Source organism: Camelina sativa, chromosome 20 (genome assembly GCF_000633955.1).
Source record: "Camelina sativa cultivar DH55 chromosome 20, Cs, whole genome shotgun sequence".
NCBI lineage: Eukaryota > Viridiplantae > Streptophyta > Magnoliopsida > Brassicales > Brassicaceae > Camelina > Camelina sativa.
In genome coordinates this window covers 13105843-13125527 of record NC_025704.1, presented here as the reverse complement: position 1 = coordinate 13125527, position 19685 = coordinate 13105843, and the positions used below count along the sequence as shown (strand labels likewise).

The window sequence follows — 19685 nt, the reverse complement described above, 5'->3', positions numbered from 1 at the left end:
AAGATAAATCTAACAAAATATATAATCACATTCTCACCATAAGTTTTGAACACATGCAAGAACATAAACAAAAACAAATAAAATATTTAGAATTTGAGATATGATGGATTATGATGTGAGAAAAGTTATTTATAGGATTTTAAGGGATGGAAGTTACATTTCTAAAATAATTTAATTAGGGAGTTACAATTATAATTTATAGTATGTTTGAATGACAATGAATGGAAAGTAGTCAATTCATAATTTATGTAATTTCAGTTACAACTTATTAGTAAAGTGTGGATTTAAAATATAGATTAATGTACATTTTTATTTAATTAAAAATAAATATTATTTTTTTAGAAATTAAATGCTAAATGGACCAAGAAAGAGAGAGTGAAACCTTATAAAATCATATGAATGCAATAAAGAATCCTAAAGATTAATTTAATTTTTAATCTCTTTTATATTCATCTTAATTTAAGCTAGATTGCTATGTTAAATTCTAATGGTTTCCTCTTTGTAGTAAAATTTTGGAAATGGAATATCAAATTGTTTTTTATTTATATAGAAAATTATTAAATTACAAAATTTTGAATTAAATAAACATTATAATGATCTTTATATAATTATATTTTGGATCACAATAACTAAATATAATGATGAGTATACAAAAAAATGTATTACAAATTTTTAGGAGGTAAGAGAAAATTAAAAAAAATTGATTTAGTAATTCTATTATAATAGTTTATTTTGTTAAAACATTGCATACTTTTAAAAATAAAATAAATATACATGAATGAAGATAATTTCTTTAGCTTGATTCTCTCATTGGGCTTTGATTGAATTAGCATTGTTGAATCTTCATCGATAACTTTTTTTTACAGTCACCAAAATTTTATTGTACATATGTAATTGAAAATTAAAAATAAGAAGAAGACAAAGAAGGAAAGAAGAAATACATAAAAGAATAGATAAATCAAAGAAAATATATAATCACACTCTTACCATGAGTTCTTTGAACTCATGCAAGAACATAAATAAAACAAAGAAAATATTTAAAATTTGAGGTATGGTGGATGATGATGTGAGAATGGTTATTTTTAGAATTTCAAAGGATGGAAGTTACATTTCTAAAATATTTTATTATACATATGTAATTGAAAATTAAAAATAATAAGAAGACAAATAATGAAGGAAGAAATACATAAAACAAAGAAAAAAATTGAACAAAATATAAGATAAATCTAAGAAAATATATAATTACACTCTTACCATAAATTTTGAACCCATGCAAGAACATAAACAAAACAAAGAAAATATTTAGAATTTGAGATATGGTAGATGATAATGTAGAGTGATTATTTATAGGATTTCAAGGGATGAAAATTACATTTCTAAAATAAATTAATTAGAGAAGTTACAATTAAGTGTGTTTGAATGAAAGTGAATGGAAAAATAGTCAATTCATTTCAGTTATAATTTAGTAGTAAAGTGTGGATTTAATGTATAGATTAATGTACATTAGTACACTTTTATTTAATTAAAAAACAAATACTATTTTATAAAAATAAATGTAAAATGAACCAATAAGGAGAGAGTGAAACATTACTTTTATATTCCTACTATTAAAAGAAAAACGTTGCCTGAAAAAAACCTTAGTTTTGTAAGAATTTACAATACAATGCCATTGCAATTATGACCAAATAAATCATTTGCGAAATGGGTAAAAATGTAATATGGTCTCTGCTGAATTCGGATAAAAGCGCGGATCTTTTTGACCCGTTTATGTTATTTTCGGATCCTCTTCACTAAATCGTGACCGTTGATTCATTTTAATCATGTCCATCAATTTAAAAAACCTAAAAAAAGTTAACCTCTCTCTCTATGCTTCTGTTGCCGTCTCCATCTCTATCTCCAAATTATTTTTCCTAGAAGCTTACACAACAACTCTTGATCAGCAGAACTAAACACGAATGCTCTCTTTATTTGGAGGATTCAGCTACAGGTTTTAACTAAATCATTTGTTACCATTTTATTTTCTTCTCAATCTGTTTGTTTCCTTCCAAACCATAATCTCTCTTTCGCTTTTTAACTAAATCCAATTCTTCTGTTAAATTCATGTTGACGATGGCGGGTAAACAAGATCAGGTTTTCGAGGTCACTGGTTTGTACTTTTTCCCTATTTTTTTTATGAGAGTCTTGGAGATGTTCATCATAGTTATCACAGTAGGAGCTTTCTTCTTTTGGGTAGGTTTGTTTTTTCTTAAATCTTTATTTTGTCAGCTTAATTTTCTATTCTGTGAGATTAACCGCTGAACTCAAGATCCGAGATATATTTATCCGCTCTGTACCTCAAAATTATAATTTTAGTAATTTAGTCAGATTGGTTTTCTAGATTTTTAAATGAGCTTACCTGGATATCCTATGTGTGAATTCTGTAGGAATCCATTCTATTCTATGGTGATAATGAATTACTCGCATGTCTACACATGTGTACATGCCATATTTTCCAAAAGTACTGGCAATTTGTATTAATAATTTTTTTAATGTTGAGAGTGTGTTATTCCTATGCCGCCATTTGAATACAGTATCCAACTTTGGCTTGCTTCTTCTCCTTCAATCATCAGCATATGCCTTTTTTAAATTGCCGTGATCTACTAATTAACCAATACTTTCTTGTGGTTTCAGGATTTGGATGAAAGTTTGCTGATAAGTTTGCTCTGATGGATGTAATGTCTTTAGAGCGATCATGAAGAAGACCAAAGGAGATGATACACTGGTGAGATAGTAACTAGATTCTTGAAAACCGTGGTTTTGATTTGATTTTGAAAATGTTGAAAAGTGTTTGGGTTTGTCTAACAGGTTCCAGTTTTATCAGCACATTTAAGCATCTTATTGCACATAAGCTAGCGGAAGAAGAAGCTGAACTTTAAGCTAAGGGTCAAGCTAGAAAGGCTAAACATTTGGTATGGTTTTGATTTTGGTATTTATTCCCTGTTATGTTTGTGCTCTTTTCCGTTCAGCCTTTTGATGATGACTCTTGTGCTCTTGTGCCTTTTTGATGATAACAATTGTCTTTCTAATATTGCAGGAAGAAGGACATGTTAAACCTGGAAATTAGTTGGATACCCATGAAAAATTCTAATTGGTGTTGCCACTAGATCTAAAAGGTAATTTTGCTTCACTTAACTCTCTTTTCTGAGATTTTTTGGTGTTTTTCTTTGAACGATACTTGGTGTGAATGATACTTTATTGTTTTCAAACAGATAAACAAGGCGTAACATGCTCAGAAGAGTTTGAATCCTTCCTGGTCAAGAGTCACTAAAGGTAGGCTTAAGATACTGATATTTTTAGGGTGTTTTAGATTTAATATATGTGATATGTTATGTAGGTTATAGTCTAAAGTGACTCGGTGTAAACATTCTTATAAATTATGAAACAGAGAAGATTCATAATTGTCTCACAAGTCTTGGTGATTTTTCATTGGCCTTGAGTGATTAAGACTATCGGATCCATTGGCAAGTCAAATACGGAGAGGCAATGAAGAAGGATGCTACAGCAGCTGGTGTCACTGTGAGTCCTCTTTAGGTTTATTAGTTATTGGTTTTTGGTTGTGCCTTATATCATCATGAAAATAGACTGTTTATTTTCTGTTGTGTATATACAGGTCCGCTATTTTAAAGATGAGACAACACCTACAAAACTTGCGGTGTCTGTGTTCTTGGTAGAGAAAGATATCCTTCTGTTGAGTTGTATTGAGGTGTGTTTCCCTGGCTCATTGCAAATCTTTCTTCTGCAAACTGCTACAAGGTTGAATAATGAGAACAACAATGTTGCATATTTTGGTGTCAATTCCTAGGAAGCTCCATACGATTTAGCCTATTTATAAAATATTGTTATGCTACTGCTACCACCAATTTCCCTATAATTACTTTCTTAGTCCTCTTCTAATTTTATCCGTTTGTGGTTAATTTATACAACATTGGTAACTCTTTACTAATGCTTTTTAGATTACCAGTTACTCAAAAGAATTGGAGGAAATGAAGCACATGACCAAGCAAGAGTTCATTGCCTCCTCAGAATGTAAGTCCAAAAGCAAGAACTTTTCATAATCTAATTATTCTAATTAATTGTCTAAATTCTTTCTTTGATTGTAACTAGAGGTCAAAAACCAATATAATACTGGAAGAGTAGCGGTTTCTCTAAAAGAGTTTCTGTATATATCGATGTGTGACAAGGCATCATCAACAAGAACCTTGGCAAGCAAGGATTGGCCGTGTTGCCGAGAATAAAGATCTTTACCTTGAAATCTTTGGTAAGTAAATCATCAAAACTTGGTCTAAAAGATAGTTAATAACAATGGTTTTTAACGTTTAATTTTGGATTTGATTCCCGTTATAATTTATTGGAATCAGTATCGAGATCAGGAAAGCATACTAGATGTTTCAAAAGCAAATCGAGGCTTCAGGTATGTTAATCAACATGATTTTGTTTGATTTCTTGCTTTTTCTATAAATTGAAATAATAGTATTGAATTTGAGTCTGAACTTTCCAATCTAAACACCAATTTAGGGGTTATATCTAGCAACAGAGTTACAACAACTGTAAGAAAAAAAATTAGAAACTATAGTATCCATTGAAACTTTACAACCAGTCTCATGCTAATAATCTTTTATATTTATGTTTCAGGTTCTAGACTTATAATCCTTTGGGTCAAATTATCACGAGACGTACCAGCATATGTAAGTTATCTGACCTAATTGAACTTGGTTTTCTTAGTTTCAAATATACTGTTTGTTTTATTTCTAGGTTTTTATATAGACTGAATTTTTTACACCAGTGAAAATGTGGCTGAACTTTCCAATCTACACAATATTAGGATGATGTCAATGGTAGGGTGGAGTCTGAAGGAGAAGACAAGGTTAGAGTGAAGTTCACAAAGAGGCCAAAGCTAAGAAACCTTATAGGGAAAACGGTGATGTAAAACTAGAACTTGATTATGTTGTGTAAATGAGTGTGAGAGGGAGGTATTGTGGGGTTGATGTTGTTAAACACACAAAAAAAAAATTAAGCAAAAGATATTGATAACAAGGACAACGAACATGTGGGGAGAGTAGCCACAAACAGGTATATAGTGGATAAGAGAGGTGAAAAGTATTATGAGTGTATTGTGCTAAGGATTTTATATTACAAAAATTGTATATAATGAGAAGAAAGATGAGAGTAAAGTAGAAGTTCTCACCATTAGCATTTAACATCTGCATTTACTAGCTATTATGTTTATACATGTAATTAGGTTAGGTGGATTGCTCGAGTCTCCAACCACGAATATGAACCTAATAGGTGCTTTTAAACTTCAAACAAACCGTTATTTTTAAAGTCAAAATAGATCTTAAAAATAAGAATTTAGAAAGAAAAAAAACTGAAAACATTATATAACATTCATACTATTTTCTAAATATTTTTTTACATTTACAGTGATTGTACGTTACGATTGTATGTTACGTTTAAAGTTCAAACCATATTTTGGATAATGTTATTTTTGAGTCACGTCGAGATATTTTTTACCGGTAAAGATCGGATTAGATAAAGGTACCAAAAATTTAAGAGTACACGATCTGTATCCATCCCTTAGCAGACGGGTTTGACACGTTTGCCAATTTTATTTAGATCATTTGGTTCGGAAAGTTTTAATTTTTTGGCGGCTTTTTATATTATTTGATTATTCAAGTTTTTAACGATCGCTAATTCGGTTGACATTCGATCCAGATTTTTTATCATGTTAATCCAAAGCTCATGGCGAGACGATTATTAGTCTAAAACATTCTTAAACTAATATAGGTTTGTATTATAAATATTATACCAAATCAATGAATTTATAAATATAATCCGTATGTATGTATGGATCCATGGTCAATAATTTTCACAACTGAAAATAAAATTCTTCTAAACCATATTTAAAAAAATCAGCCTAAATGAAATTATAACTATATATATATGTATATTAAACATTCAAATGGAGAATCATGTTTTTTGTCTAAATTTCTCAGCAAAAATTTATTAATAACATTATTATATGAGTAATTCTTTAAAAGGAAATGGTTATGGGACATAAAACTTCTTACCGGATAGATCGGGACGAGACAGAATGGGATGCGACGGGACGAGATTTAACATCCCGTAATAAAATTACTTTAACATTTTTAACAAACACGGATTGTGCTTGATTATTATAGATGGATTGCAAAAAAATGTATATTAGCTACGGGTTGCAGTATTCTACATATACACCAAAATATTGACAAAAAACACCATAAAAGAGTGGCAACCTAATTTTTATGGAATATATTAATATTATATAATTAAAATTTTACAACCTAAAAATGTTTATTATTTGATTGAATATATGTTTTATCAGTGTTTTTAAGTAATTTATTTTACTAATTAAGTACATATACTGAAATAGTATAAGTAAACTGAAACGGGTAATTCAAATATTGAAAAACAATATATTGATCAATTTTTTTTTTTAAAAAAAGAGACATAAATTTTAAATAAAAGTACAAATCAGAAAATATAGGTAGATAAATTCAATTGTCAAGTTTCCACTAATTTAGATAAGGATTGACAAGAATTTATCTATAGTGTTTCCACTAATTTAGATAAATTAAAATTTTGAGAAAATTCCAGTTTATTTATGGTATTAAGACGAGAAAGAGTATATGTAAACTGAAACGGGTAAATTCGAATAATAAAAAATAATATATTGAATAGTTTTTTTTTTTAAAAAAAGGACATAAAATTTAGATTAAAGTACAAAATAAAAAATATAGATAGATGAATTCAAGTATCAAGCTTTCACTAATTTGGATAAGGATTTACTATACGACAGGTAATTAACGACTTTGGAACGAGAACTTTAAAAATTTTGGTATTTTTGAAAATATTTTTGAAAATTATAATTTTTTGGATAATTTCAACTAACTAAATACAAAAAATCAACAGAGAACTCATGTATCCCATCTAAATTCTTACCCAATCTCTTTTAGTAAATATTGTTTAACGAGTAATTATTTAAAAGAGAACGAACATAAGACATAATATTATGATGGATACTGAACGAGACGGGATGAGACGAGAATGGATGAGACAAGACGAGATGAGACGGGATGAGAGGTGATGAGTTGGGAAGTGAGGAGATGGAACGGGACTGGACGTGTTTCCAGTTCCAGAGTAAATACGTTTATGTTTAATTTAAATGAAAATACTATAGCATCCGTGTACGCACATATACTATAGCACCCGTGTTAATATAATTTTACTCATTTACGAATTTAAAATTTATATAAAATTTTTTTGTCCCGTGCTACAGCACGGGTTACTACCTAGTATATGATTAAGACATAGTTTTGATAGTTGAATACATATAAAACGTAAATTTGCATTTACAACATATATATTAACAACATAACTAATTCATAATCTCTTAGAAATCAAATTCGTATAAATAGCACAGAATAATTTTCACTAACTATAATATTTCAAGTCCCACATAATTTTTAAATTTTACAACACTACAATTTATAGTGTCTCAATTTTTTTTTGTCACTTTTATAAAAAATTGTGAAGAACGGAGACGTACACCAATCAGATATTTTCTGACGGTCAATCCTAATCCTGAGTGATGGGCAAGAAGGCTCCATCCCAATTTTAAAGATCATTTAGAAGAAGCGAGTAGAGAATTATGAAGTTTGTGCAACCAAAAGAGATCCACTATAGTTTGTTGAAACGATTCGACCCGTATTTTTTTTAATAAATAATAAATATAATAATAATAATAATAATAATAATAATAATAATAATAATAATAATAATAATAATAATAATAATCTAAGCTAGTGGTTCCATACCCATTAGCCCTAACCACAAACATAACCAACAGCGGAAATAAGAATATTAATAAACAACCAATAACCAATGTGATATAACAGTATTAATTCCAAAACCATAAACTAATATTCCAAACAGCATGAATCATAAAACCAGCAACCTAAACCACATTCTAATAACTCAACTCTAGCAACCTAACAAGCCAGACAACATCCAATCGAATCCCTATAACATCCTCCTCTTCATTGCCATAATCCCACGGTCACACTTTGCCTCTACCTGCACCACAAACACAATGAGATGCGTGAGTTTTACTAGAAATACCCAGTAAGGCGATCCTCCCATCTACGAGCTATACACACAAGCAAATCAAGAGTACAACTACAAATAAAATATAACAAACCAACCATTAAACAGAACAACCAATAACACTTTCACCACACCTAGACATCAACACACAAAACAAGTCATACAACCCAATCACTTAGATAAGCTCATGGTCACGCACTCACCTTAACAAGTGATTCAAGAAGATAACTACAACCAAAAGAGAAGCAATCCAATATCCAAGAACAACCCAACTCGCTCCTACAACAAATCACAACAACAAACAGACATTGAAAACAAACTGATAGAAAAATCAGAAAAGCACAACCTCACAAGTGAAACCACGAAATCAAAACGAACCGTTACTTTTCTAATCCCTCCGGTGAAAAGCAAGGTATATACGTCCAGAAGCTTTCCACAAAATTTCAGCAGGATCGGATCTCAGATGAAACCGCAATCGTTCCCGTAACACCCGCTGATCACAATCCGCGAATGAGAAAAAACGCCCCACGAAACTTTCGAAACGATTCGACCATTCGGATCCTCCTTCTCCCAAACCGTGACAGTTCTGTTTCTCTCTTAACTCTAAGGAAAAAGCTTGATCTCCTTCTCTTTCTCCTTTACACCCAATAACCAAGAGTTAAGTCTTTTTCTCTCCCTCTCTCTGATGAAAATGTCGACAAAAGCACCAAAAGGAGAAAGGAGGCGTTGACAATTAGAAGGAGAAATAAGGGTTTTTGGTTTAATTTGATTAAACCAGAATTTAATTAAACCAAAAATCAATTAAAACACACTCCTTTGGTTTACTCAACATATCCCAAACTCTATTCCTGGAACACGGATGTTACAATTCTTCCCCACCAATCTAGATTCATCCTCGAATCTCGAACAACCATCAGCCAAGGACTCCCGTGCAACCGTCTCCACGGCCCGCACTCCTCCGACCGATCTACAGAAGGTCACCTCTAGGCATAGACTCACGCTCCAGGCGTCATTTGCTCTTAACTTTTGGACTTTCCTTTACTCATAGGCCTAAATCTTGAGTTTTTATTGACTCCTCATCAAACCTAAGTCTGCATGCCCTAATATTGGCTCCTCATCGGGCCTAAACCCGCATGCCATAATATATAAGGAAAAATCCAATTCGTCTCTTGGGTTGCCACCCTACAACGCGCCCCCGGATCGTCATCCGAAGTCGATATACCAACCATACTCCCAAGCCACAAAGTCTCTGAATATGGCAGTACTAGGAGAACCAAAGTCCTCCAAGAGTCGCGAGCAAACGATTCTGAACATGTCTGAGTCCTATCCCTATCCAGGTTTCCCTCCCGTGGCTCGCGTAAAACATCTCAATGTCCTACCAACTACATATCCCCTCACTGGAATACCTCATGACCACTCAAGGATCATATACATGCCACAAGGGCCACCACAAAGGCCAAACAAAATATCCTAAACAGGACCGCCACCAAGGCCAAACAAATGTCCTAAATAGGACCACCACCAAGGCCAAAAAAATGTCCTAAACAGGACCACCACCAAGGCCAAACAAATGTCCTAAACAGGACTGCCACCAAGGCCAAACAAATGTCCTAAACAGGACCGCCACCAAGGCCACTCGTCCTGAAGGACCTTCAGNCTCATCGGGCCTAAACCCGCATGCCATAATATATAAGGAAAAATCCAATTCGTCTCTTGGGTTGCCACCCTACAACGCGCCCCCGGATCGTCATCCGAAGTCGATATACCAACCATACTCCCAAGCCACAAAGTCTCTGAATATGGCAGTACTAGGAGAACCAAAGTCCTCCAAGAGTCGCGAGCAAACGATTCTGAACATGTCTGAGTCCTATCCCTATCCAGGTTTCCCTCCCGTGGCTCGCGTAAAACATCTCAATGTCCTACCAACTACATATCCCCTCACTGGAATACCTCATGACCACTCAAGGATCATATACATGCCACAAGGGCCACCACAAAGGCCAAACAAAATATCCTAAACAGGACCGCCACCAAGGCCAAACAAATGTCCTAAATAGGACCACCACCAAGGCCAAAAAAATGTCCTAAACAGGACCACCACCAAGGCCAAACAAATGTCCTAAACAGGACTGCCACCAAGGCCAAACAAATGTCCTAAACAGGACCGCCACCAAGGCCACTCGTCCTGAAGGACCTTCAGAAAGACCATCTGTCCCGAAGGACCGCCTAAACAGGCACTCTAGCTAAACAGCCCGCCACAAAGGCCACACAATTGGCTAAACAGCCCACCACAAAGACAACACAATGACTAAACAGTGCGCCACAAAGGCCACACACGGCTAAACAGCCCGCCATAAAGGCCACACACGGCTAAACAGCACGCCACAAAGGCCACACAATGTCTAAAAAGACCGCCACACATGGTCACACTGACTCGAAAGTCCGCCACTAAGGCCTCACAAGCCTCTCCAAGGCTCTTCACCGCTAAAATGGACAAATTCTAACTCCCGTAAAACTTTCCATATTTAGCACTTTCCATTTTTGGAAACTTTCTACTTTTGGAAACTTCTATCGTAGGAAACTTTCCTCCAAAAACCCCGCCTAATGGAAACTTTGTATCCCGAGCACCACCTCGTCTTGTTACTAAGTCGCACAACCAACCATCCCAAGTGACCGATTAAACAAGAGAAATAGGATGGAATACTCCATTCCCGCTCCAGCCACGGATTACAGATGGGACCAGGCTAGACAAGTTCAAGTCGCGGCTTGCTTCTCATACCACTCCTTATACCTTGCCTTCATCCTTGCCTCAGGCTCCCAAGTGTGCTCCTCCACACCATCACAGTCCCAAAGGACTCTCATCAAAGGAACCTTCTTCTTCCAAAGTTCCTTGATCCTCCTCTCGAGAACCCTCACTGGTCTCGCCTCCAAACTCATGTTAGGTTGAAGATCCTCAGGAATCTTAGCCAACAACTGATCATCCTCGCGGAGACACTTCCGCAACACAGACACATGGAAAACCTTGTGGAATGCACGCATAACCTTAGGTAACTCCAGTCTATATGCCACTGGTCCAACCCGCTCAATCACTCTGAACGGACCCATATACCTCGGACTCAACTTAGTCTCAGTCAATGACCTGTTCGGACCCCGTAACATGGCCATCTTTAGATACACTCTGTCTCCTACCTGAAACTCAAGATCTCTCTTCCTCCTATCAGCATGACTCCTCTGCTTATCCTAAGTCTCCTTCATGTTCAGCTTGAGAACCCGAATCTTCTCTGATGTCTCCTGGACAAAATCTGCCCTGTACATGCTCCTCTCCCCCACCTGAGTCCAGCATAACAGTGTACGACACGGCCTCCCATAAAAAACCTCATAAGGAGCCATCCCAATACTCACCTGATAACTGTTGTTGTAAGCAAACTCTACTAGGTTCAAGTGATCTGCCTAATGGCCACCCCAATCCAACACACACATCCTCAGCAAATCCTCCAGCGTCTGGATCGTCCTCTCTGACTGTCCATTTGTCTGGAGATGATAAGCTGTACTCATATGCACCTTAGTGCCCATCTCCGCCTGAAATGCCTTCCAGAACACCGAAGTGAACTTAGAATCCCTGTCAGACACAATGCTCGCTGGCACCACATGCAATCTGACTATCTCTCTCACATACTTCTTAGCCAAGACCGTTGCTCCATTAGTCTTCTTAATGGCAAGAAAATGTGCTGACTTAGTCAACCGGTCCACAATGACCCAAATAGCATCAAACGTCCTGGACACTGGCAAACCCACCACGAAGTCCATAGTAATCATATCCCACTTCCACTCAAGAATGGGTAAACTCTTCAGTAAACCGCCAGGAACCTGATGCTCAGCCTTCACTAGCTGACACACATCGCACCTTGAAACCCAACTAACTACATCCTTCTTCATCCCGACCCAGTGATAGTACCTCTTGAGATCACGATACATCTTAGTCGCTCCTGGATGAATAGAAAAACTGCTCGCATGAGCCTCTCTCAGGATCTCCTGCCTAAACTCCTCATCCTTGGGTACACAAACCCGACCGTGCACCAATATAGTCCCATTATCTGAGACCTGATACTCTGAATCCACATCCTTTGAGGCATTCACCAGCCCCAAATCCTTCTCCTGAGCAACCCGCACCCTACTCAGAAGATCTGCTCTGTCAACTGCTTCCAAACCTAACGGTTCCTGTGAAACAATACACAAGCTCAAAGCACTGATCTCTCCTACCAGAGACTCCATCTCCTGCTCCTGAGCCGAAGCTACCCTCTTCCGAGTCAGAGCATCAACAACCATGTTAGCATTACCAGGGTGATAGGCTATCTCCAAATCATAATCCACCACAAGCTCCATCCACCGCCTCTGTATCAAATTCAGCCCAGGCTGACTGAATATATACTTCAGGCTCTTATGATATGTAAACACATGTACCTTTGCACCATAAAGATAAGATCTCCAAATCTTCAGGGCAAAAACTACAACAGCCATCTCTAAATCATGAGTAGGATAGTTGCCCTCATGCTTCCGCAACTGCCGCGAGGCATAGGCAATCACCTTCCCATGCTGCATTAACACACACCCCAAACCAACTCTAGATGCATCAGTATCAACCACATAGGGTTCTCCCTGCTCAGGCAAAGCCAACACTGACGTAGTAGTCAACATCTCCTTAAGGCTTTCAAAGCCCTCCTCACACTCCTGTGACCAAACAAAAGGAACATCCTTCCCTGTCAACTTAGTCATAGGGCGTGCTCTACTTGCAAAACCCTGCACAAACCTCCTATAGTAACCTGCCAAACAAAGGAACTCATAAAACCCATACCTCGTCCTTCTTCTACTCTTACCACACTGATGCTCCCCACGGTGAAGTTATAGGACGAAAGAATCTCATGCTCAACAAATCCTCTGGTTACTTCCTCAGCTCTACTAAATCAATAATCAAATATGCCCACACCAGCTCACCGCCACCTGAAAATCACCAATCAAAGATCCTTGAGAACTGATCATCTCATCTGTGACCACTCTTCAGGTCATCCATTAAACTTTTCGCCTGTCCGGCAATTCACATCCTCTTTCCAAAAATAGACAAGTCCTAACTATTCATAGAAGTTTCTATTTATGGAAACTTTCCTTTTATGGAATCTTTCCTTTTCTGGAACTTTCTATTCTTACTTTGCAACGACGCTTTCCTTAAATAGTAAAACTCTAACTCCCTCAACACTTTCCATTTCTAGAATCACATAATGCCTTAACTCATTCCACATCAAGATTTCATAAGAACTAATCATCTTATTCTATCTTCTCCAACAACATTATCAGAAAAATCTGCAATACGGTCATCTCGGTCTGAGCAAAACTGTCACCACACTCACAGCACCCGCTGGACCTCCAGCAACACCAGTAAGCACATCGGCCACACTACTAAAATCCAAGATTAAACCACCATCAATTCTCGAGGTCTACACTCTGTCGTTATGTTTATGCTCACGTTCTATACATTGCTTGCTCCCAACTCTTCCACTCTTAGGTCACAACCTTCTAACCATACCGATCTCACTCTCAGACCAGCGTCTTCGAGTTATACCGTCTCACTCTTGGACCACAATCCTCAAGATCTTGGTATCAGGGGAACTACTCATCCCCTCTGCCACTCTCGGAGCCCTCAGCCCCTTCAAGCTATCGGTATTCAGGGGAATCACCATCCCTTTAGGAGCAACAATCCCTAACGACTATAAATATCTCTCGACAAAAAGTACCTCTTGTGGTCCGAGTATAACATTGCAATGTTACACCTGCCCACTCAACTTATAATATCCAACTGGATTAACCACCAAACAGAGAAAAATCTGCTCCACTGCATATGTCCACCTATCCGCCTCTCTAGGCCCAATACCTCTTGAGAATAATCTCATACCGGTCATTTGAAACTGCTCATCCTCTTAACATAAGATGGAAACTCCTCAACATCCGCAGCCCTCGGCTGCACCCCGCCACATGCGGTAGAACTGGAGCCTGCACTGGTACCCCTCTCGGTAACCGCTCCAACAGCACGCCAACAGATCTGCCAAGCGATCATCTCGACCCTGGGCTACACCTGCTGCAACCGCACATATTGGTTCCTAGCACCCCCGGCACGCTCACCGGCTAACCCCCTCTAGTTCGTCATGATACGCTTGCGACACTGACGTACCTCCTCGTGGAACTCTGGACCCCACACTCGCTGGCCTCGAGACCTGCCCGACCATGACCACGACCACGTCCCCATCCACGACCAACAACCCAAACACCTTTAACCACTGCTCTTCCAAGAACAAAGGCTAACAAGCATATAAACAAATCAAAACCACACAAAGAAACATAACATACCGTGGAATCTCATTGAAGGGTCGAAGAGGATGTTATAGGACTCCATGCCACACACAATTGACTAACTCACATAATCAATCAAAGCAAGCAAATCCAAAACATCTACAGCACAAAGCGTAGTGAACTTAGAACCGTAAGGGCTCTTATACCAAACTGAAACGACTCGACCCATTTTTTTTAAATAAATAATAAATATAAAAATAATAATAATAATAATAATAATAATAATAATAATAATAATAATAATAATAATAATAATAATAATAATAATAATAATAATAATAATAATAATAATAATAATAATAATAATAATAATAATAATAATAATAATCTAAGCTAGTCGTCCCATACCCACTAGCCCTAACCGCAAACACAACCAACAGCAGAAATAAGAATATTAATAAATAACCAATAACCAATGTGATATAAAAGTATTAATTCCAAAACCATAAACTAATATTTCAAACAACATGAATCATAAAACCAGCAACCTAAGCCACATTCTAATGACTCAACTCTAGCAACCTAGCAAGCCAGACAACATCCAATCGAATCCCTAGAACATGATCCTCCTCATTGCCATGATCCCACGGTCACACTCTGCCTCTACCTGCACCACAAACACAATGAGATGCGTGAGTATTACCAGAAATACCCAGTGAGGCGATCCTCCCATCTACGAGCTATACACACAAGCAAATCAAGAGTACAACTACAAATAAAATATAACAAACCTACAATTAAACAGAACAACCAATAACACTTTCACCACACCTACACATCAACACACAAAACAAGTCATAAAACCCAATCGCTAGACGTTTCTCGAATCCTGATCTCCACTCTTTAACAACCTTCCCACAGGACAAGCTGTCACCAATTGACCTACAGATCAATTGGTGACAGTTTGTCCTGTGGGAAGGTTGTTAAAGGGTGGGGATCAAGGTTCGAGGAACGCCTAGCGCACCAATAACCTACTGGTTGAATTGGATTTATACGGTGAGGGGTTATGATCGATGCCCTGCAGGGCCAGATTCGGGCCTATAGGAGCAAGCTAGCGAGAGAGGGCTAGTGGAGTCCACGGGACGGGTTGTTCCAATAAAAATCATATATATTTACTACTAATCTTTTTCACAAAAAAACATACATGCTCACTACAATTTTTCAGTAAATATATATAGTTACTAATAAAATGATGATCAAATAAAGATAGATTTATTAATGAAAAAACAACACATGATAGGTTTGCCTAAGTATACGTTATTTCTGCGTTTTGGCTTATAACATGTGTGTATTTTTAAAACACAAATAATATGTTGTTTGTGTAAAAAAAAAAAGGTGTTTGATTTCAAAATTGCAAACTTCTGTAACTTATATATAAACATTCATTCATTTTTTAGAAAAATAGCTTTGTTACATCAAGTGCATCATAGGGTTGAAATATTTTTTAACCAGAATCATATAAGGAAAACTTTAGATTTTAGACTCTTGTGCCAAACCAAACTTGTAAAGCATCATCGAACCGCCGATCTCTCGTGAGGCCAATAGATAGCAGTTGATCTTGCATGTGTCGATCAATCAGATGAACAAGATAAGAAACAGGGTGGTGAGGCTCACCATGTGCTCGTCCATTTCGCTCTTGCCAGAGGCAATAGACAGACGTTTGTAGAACAGAGCGAAATAAAAAACCCTGAACCCGAGTATCCCAGTTATCACAAGCAGAGGAGAGAGTCGAGTGCCACACGGTGGAAAACTTAGCCTTGTAAATGTTCTTAGCAGAAGCCTTCCACACCTCTGAACTAAAACTGCAGGCAAAAAACAAGTGGTCTCTTGTTTCAGTGGTGCTATTACAGAGAAGACAAGTTCCTTGTAGACCCCTTCTCCACTGAATCATACGATCTCCAGAGGACAATCTGTTGCGAATATCCAGCCATGTGCAGAAGGCAAACCGCGGCGTGGCGTGAGTGAACCAGATACTTGGATGCCAAGCTACCTCCACTGTCGACAGTCGAACCTGATTCCAAGTATCTTTGGTAGAGAAATGTGTTTTAAAGTGACCATTTGCAGATTTACAAAGCATTTCGTCCTCCCTGGGATTGCTCATATCATGTTTCAGCTACAACTCCGCTTCCATTAAGTTGAAATGAGCTTGTCTGTGTCGCCGGGAATGACGTCTTCCCCACGCCTCTGCAACTGTCATATGCTTACTAGTACCCATTGATATGAAGCCTTGTTCTCCCTCCACATCCACTAGTTGTCCCAGAGTAGACCAGTCATCGAACCAAAAGGAAGTACGTTGACCATTATTCACTTCCATTTTACAGAATTGTTTTGCCAGTTCTAAAAATTTTAGGAGCTTTCTCCACATCCAAGAGCCCGACGCATTTGATTTAATAGACCAGAAAGTCCCCTTCTTTAATAACGTGTTGCGGACCCATTTAACCCACAAAGACTCACTTGAAGATACAACCCGCCATATCAGTTTCAGACAACTAACATCATTCACATCTTGTAAGGATCGTAGGCCTAAACCACCTTCCTTCTTAGGCTTACAAACATCCACCCAAGATAATTTAGCTTTGTTAGGATTTAAATCAGGTCCAGACAAGAGAAACGCCGAACATATCCTGTTGATCTCCATTAAACATTGCTTTGGTAGTCGAAAAGCTGACATCCAAAAGCTGCAAATGCTCCACAACACAGAATGGATCAAATTCAAACGACCTGCGAAAGAGAGGTATTTGGCAGTCCAGGATCCGATTCTAGTCTTAATCTGCTCAAATAATGGCGTATAGTCAGAGGAAGTAAACCGCTTGGTGACCAAAGGGAGGCCCAAGTATCTCACCAGCAATAGTCCAATCTCAAAACTGAATCTAGTTTGTATCAGATGAAGGTCCTCTACAGACAGACCTCCAGTGTATATAGTAGACTTCTCCATACTAACATTTAAACCCAAGAACTGAGCAAACTTATCAAACACCCCGACAATGCCTTCAATAGACGCTAAAGAACCATCCGAGAAGACCATAATGTCATCCGCAAAACACAGATGAGTAACACCAAGTGACTTACAGTGCGGGTGAAAACCAATCTGTTTCAAACTTGCCGATAAGTCAAGCATTCGAGACAGGACTTCCATGCTTAACACAAAAAGATAGGGGGAGAGAGCACAACCCTGACGCAAGCCACAAGCACTTTGAAAATATTCCGCAAGTTCCCCATTCACTTGAACCGAGAATGATGCTATCCATTGAATAAACAATGCCAGTAAAGCAAGAGCCAAAAGCACATTGGTGAGAAAAGGCCATTGAACAGAGTCAAAGGCTTTAGCAATATCGATTTTAAAGGCACATCTGGTAGAAATAGCCTCCTTGTGATAATCCTTAACCAATTCCGTTGCAAGCAGTACATTTTCGATCAGAAGTCGGTTTTTAACAAATGCAGACTGGTTTCCTGCAACAAGGTCCAGTAACACCACCTTTAATCTGTTAGCTAAGATCGTAGAGAGGACTTTGTATATTACATTGCAACAAGAGATTGGACGGTAGTCCTTCATCTAACGAGAATCAAGCCGCTTAGGTATAAGAGCAAGGATAGTTGCGTTGGCTCCCTTGGGGAGGAAACCTTTTGCAAAGAAAGATTGAACCGCAATAACAAACTCCACCCCCACTAGATCCCAAACCGCCTTAAAGAACTCACATGTATAACCATTCGGCCCTGGTGACTTGTCATTCGCCATTAAGAATAAAACTTTCTTTATCTCCTCAGCAGAAACTATACGAGTAAGCTTCTCACCATCAGCCTCAGTACAACGAGAAGGTAACAATGTCTGGAGTTCCTCAACTGTAACACCCTGAAAATTAGGAGGTTGAAAGCAGAGAACCGTTTTGAAATGACAAACAGCTTCTTGCTGAATCTCCTTTGCATCTGAGACAACACGACCATCCAGAGTTTATATCTCACGTATACAGTTTTGTGCCTCACGAGTCTTAACCGCTCTGTGGAACGTTTTTTTGTTTTTTTTATCTCCAACCTGCAGCCAATGGAGCTTCGCCTTCTGTTTCAAAAATCTCTCTTCGAGATTAGCAACAGTGCTCCACCGGGTATAAGCTTCCGCTTCAGCAGCCATAGCAGCTGGAGACGGATTAGTAAGGTTCAGATCTTGTTTTTGGCAGAGGAGCTCATAAGCCTCCTTTGCCTTCGCGACCAGGTGGTCGAGTTTCCCTCTAGCCAATGATCGCAGCTTAGGTTTGAGAGCCTTTAGCTTTTTTGAAAAACGATGAAGTGAGGAAGTCGACATGTGGATAGGCTCTGTTTCCTGCCAGAAATCTTTCACTAAGGGTTTAAATTCTTCTATACCAACCATCACATTGACGAACTTAAATGGTTTGCGTCGGATTACTGGAGCATCAGTAGTGACACTAAGGTTAATCCGACACCGAGAATGATCAGAACACCCTCCAGCCTCAAAAATATTATACGACTGCGGATAAGCATCTAGCCACGCCTCATTCATCAAGACTCGATCCAGCTTTTTAGAAATTAAATCATCATCCCTCTTGTTGCACCATGTAAACAGAGGACCCTGAGAAGGTAAATCAGTGAGTGAGCAATAATTCTTTATCAACTGGAAATCCCACATTCCCCCAGTGACCCCTGGACCCTCCTCCCCTCGAGAGTGTTCCTCTATGATCAGTGTTTCGTTAAAGTCTCCAAAAATAAGCCGTGGCTTATCTTTCATAATGGGAGAGTCCTTATGAACTCGCAAGTCATCCCACAAGCTTTGTCTCTCCTCCACCGTATTCAGACCATAGACAAAAGAGCAGAAAAACTCAGCGTCTTGATCCTCCAATTTGACCGAGCAAGTGATCAACTGCTCACTTTTGTAAAAAGGACTAAGCCTCACAGAATCTCGCCAAAGCACCCAGATACGACCCCACGTGTTATGCTCATGGTTTGTTAGAATAGACCACCCCTTAAACAACTTAGCCCCCAACCGTTGAGCCTTATGCTCCTTAACCCTGGTTTCTAAAAGACAACCAAACTGAAACTTCTGGTCTGCAACCCACTTTTTAATAACTGAATGTTTTGAAGCTGCGTTTAAACCT

General features: G+C 37.8%; 1 long non-coding RNA gene across 21 annotated transcripts; it reads left to right on the top strand.

Annotated features, from left to right (window-relative positions):
- Nucleotides 1867–5237, top strand: LOC104770653. Of its 21 annotated transcripts, none has more exons than XR_764596.2 (14): nucleotides 1869–1987; nucleotides 2131–2229; nucleotides 2424–2497; nucleotides 2671–2761; nucleotides 2845–2948; nucleotides 3074–3152; nucleotides 3249–3309; nucleotides 3485–3555; nucleotides 3650–3742; nucleotides 3993–4065; nucleotides 4144–4297; nucleotides 4398–4450; nucleotides 4672–4724; nucleotides 4862–5237. It is a non-coding gene; the product is annotated as an uncharacterized LOC104770653 (long non-coding RNA). The 21 variants fall into 21 exon arrangements; XR_002036842.1 differs by having other exon boundaries at nucleotides 2126–2146; XR_002036840.1 differs by having other exon boundaries at nucleotides 2126–2229.